The 3,620-nt window shown below is 43.7% G+C and overlaps 1 non-coding gene across 1 annotated transcript; it reads right to left on the bottom strand.

Moving 5' to 3' along the window:
* Positions 1 to 2,320: 2,320 nt before the first annotated feature.
* On the bottom strand, positions 2,321 to 2,392 carry TRNAT-CGU (transfer RNA threonine (anticodon CGU)). Its single transcript has one exon. It is a non-coding gene; the product is annotated as a tRNA-Thr (tRNA).
* Between the last annotated feature and the right edge of the window lie 1,228 nt (positions 2,393 to 3,620).

The raw sequence follows: 3,620 nt of genomic DNA, 5'->3' as shown, positions 1-3,620 counted from the left end.
AACTATAAAAATATTTTAAAAAAGATAATTCACTGTAGAACATTTCATGTTGTATTCCTGCATTGCCTTTGCATCAAAAACTGCCACTGATATTGAACACAGTGAAAGTAAGCAAGTTGTATACAGTTGACATAATCCCTTATTGGAGTAATCTAAGTAAACATTTAACTATCCACTGTGCTTTTTCTATTAGCAGGTCAGTCTGAATGTTTCCACATGGGAATAATTTTCATTGTATTTCACAAATAGAAAAGTACAACAGTAAGGTGGCAAGTATGCAATATGATTTTTTGCTTTTTTAAAATTTTAGCGAAATAATGCCACTAGTTATCTAATGATTACATACAAACTTAAATTGGTTTATGAAAGATTTGTGTAATGAAAAATCATACATTTTGGTCTTGTGAAAATTTAATCTTGATACAAAGAGATTTTTGTTTAATTTTATGAATAGTTTTATATTCATATAAATATTTTATGAATAGTTTTATATCCATCAAGTGGACCATCAGCTCACTTGCATTTTAAATATTAAAAATCCATGCTGGCAATGATAATTCTTCTGATAATAAAGACTAGATTGATTGCAAAAGGGTAACTCTCAGGAAACCTGTATTTTACACCATATGGATTACATATCAATAATCTATTTTGGTTTAATTATTTGCATGACACCGTAAAAGTACCGTTGCAAAAAAAAGCCAAAAGGAAAATAAACAAAGGTCTGTTCTTTAAATCAAAGTACAGGATGCATTACATTTGGTCTACCAAACATATTTACCAACTAAGTTAAAAACAAACTTTATCAGACCTAATATGACTTGTGAAAAAAACTAACGACTTGAAAAAATTGTAAAGTTCTGAACCCAGACAACAAATTGTAGAAATGCCTGAGAACAAGCAAGTAAAACAATCAAACCCAAAAGTGAAACTGACCAGATTAGATTAATTGTCCCAGGAGGGTGAAATTCAAAATGTAAACAAACAGTAAAGAGTGAACTGCAAATCTTTCACTTCTTAAATTTGTTGTGTCATTATTAACACAATTAAGTTCACTTTAAATTTATTTTTATCTTGACCATGCAGTTGTAAACAAAATACTTTTTATATTTTTGCAATGTAAAATAATGCATTATACCCAAACCTCCTTACCAATGATACTTCTATTTAGTGACACAGATAAATTCATCTCATATTTTACCACTCCCCATAACCAAAATAAAAGCAGGACTTAAATTCTTTAAAGAGAGAAACATTTATAGGTGACATATTGCTCCTTTTATTATGATCATTAGCCAACAAATTTGATAGCTTGTGAGAATGGCTACACACCCACACATGTGTATTGAAGCATGAGAGAGGGGAGTGTGTGTTTGTTGTGGTCTTCATGTGATTTGTATGGACCAACAATCTTCTCCTAATCAGTTCATAAACGTTGGGACCAATCCCATATTCCTGCTGCTGGTATCATTCCTTTTTTGTTCACCAGGCATGCAAGATCAGGCCCCTGGGACAGTACTCTAGAGAAAGATTGCATATTTAGCTTTGCAGGAACTTGAATAAACAAGGATAGATTGGTATTTAGGTAGAGCCAAATAGATCTCAGAAGAGTTCTAACGGGTAAGCCATGCTCCCATTGAAATCAATGGGAGTTTTGACATTGATTTCAGTGGAAGGCGGCTCGGGGCCATAGAGTAGAATGGGTGTTCACCGTGGTCTGCACGTCCAAGGAAGCTCTCAGCTTCTTGGTCTGCATTGGTCCTTGTGGTATTCGGTTTGTTTTCCTTCAGAGTATGCATTTATAGGCCTGAAATACTGCACAACTTGTTTTTTCTCTCATGGCATTTCAGTTCCTGGCTGCTAGAAATACAAGGAGAAGCAATGCAAGCCTGTAGGGTAAAGAAACACAAGTCCCAAGTGCTGTTACAATCTGGCCTGGGAGAGCCACCTCTCTTTATTTCTCCAGTTTGAGGGGCATTATATCTGCATGTCGGGTGAGAATGCCAAAAGATTGGGGTGAAGGAGGCAGAAGAATAAATTAGGAAACAGAGAGGAAACAGGGCTGGAGAGAGTTACAGCTGGGTAGTAATGGCATAGACCTGGACTGAACAATAGTCAGGAGGAAAGTGACAGCGACTAATGCAATACGGGCGAGATAGAGACGTGGGTTTTCAGGAGACAGAAGGAGGTGTCTGAAAACACCCTGTGTGGGGCTGTACCAAATCTTTGGGTTCCGCTGAAGGGTACTGAGCTTTCCTAGAGTCCCCTAAAAATGATCCCAACAACTCTTCTCGAGGAAACCACCCGCCTTAAGTCAGTGAGGCACGGACGGGGTTCGAACCCGTGATCTTCGGTTTACGAGACCGACGCCTTACCACTTGGCCACCGCGCCTGCGTTAAAAATCGCCGCTTGACAGCTATATATGCTGGCACCACTCCCGACAGTGGGCGTGCTCGAGAGATATTTCCGAGTGCGTGCGCAGCATTTAGTAATATCAGTTCCTCCCACCGGCAGTGGTCCGAGTCCGCATGCGCAATGGCTTGTTAGTGCGCGCGCTCTGTGTTGTGCGCGGCACGGGTTGTCGCGCTGCCCAGTAGAGAGCCCGGGATGAGGGACGCTCCGCGGGGGCGGGTCGCGCTCTGGCGTGGGGAGAGCGAGGGGGTGTTTCCCGCCCAGGCTGCGGGGAAGAGGGACGCGGCCGGAGTGGGGATGGGGCTGTTTTTACTCTAGCTCAAATGGGGGGGGTGTAAAATTCCCTCCCCTTCTTGCGTTACGGGGCGGGACCGTTAGCCGGAGGAGGGGCGGGTGCATCCCCTTCATTCTAGGGGAGCCGGTCAAGGGACTGCAGGGAGACCAGCGCTTGCCCGCAGCCGGGGGGGGGGGGTTGCACACTCACGTTGCACAAGTGGGGTGGTAAGGGGGGTGCCTGGCCGTCAGGGTGGGCCAGGGGGAGAAGTGGGAGAGAGGTTTGGGGGTGAGGGGTCTATGCTGAGGTGTAGGAATGCGGGGTGGGGGTCTCATTCGAGATGCTTCCTCCTCCTAAGTCTGTGTGGGGCAAAAGTCAGATTTCAGCGGGGGAGGTAGGTACTTCCTGAGAATTGCTGCAGTGGCAAACTTTCTGCGCGGTAATTATTGTATGGAATATACAAATGTGATAAATATTATTGTTTGCCAGTAGATGTCACTCTTTATGTTAGTAGGTAAGTACATACACAGCACAAATCCATCTACTACTTTTGTACAGTCTTATGACTTTCCTCAGGCTGAAAAATTCCCCTCTACAGGGTCCAGGGCCCCCTGGTGGGCTGTGAGCAGGTTTTTGGGGCGGGGGGTGCCAAGCAAGGCCAGTGTTAGATTTGCTGGGGACCCAGGCAGAAAGCCAAAGCCTCGCAACATGGGGTGAAACCCCCAGGGCTGCACCTGAAGCCTGAGCAATGTAGTTGTGACATGGGCCCCAGGCAGTTGCCCTGTTTGCTACGCCTTGTTTTTTATATGCAGAAAATGAATTCTTGTGGCATGGGTAGACTATGGAGTTTTAATAGCATGTTGGAGGCAGGGGTGTGGGGGGGGGGCTCAGAAAGAAAAAGTTTGAGAACCCCCTACTCTAGTGCTAGGGCAA

The sequence above is a fragment of the Gopherus flavomarginatus genome, chromosome 9 (genome assembly GCF_025201925.1).
Source record: "Gopherus flavomarginatus isolate rGopFla2 chromosome 9, rGopFla2.mat.asm, whole genome shotgun sequence".
NCBI lineage: Eukaryota > Metazoa > Chordata > Testudines > Testudinidae > Gopherus > Gopherus flavomarginatus.
This window is presented reverse-complemented; position numbering and strand designations above follow the sequence as displayed.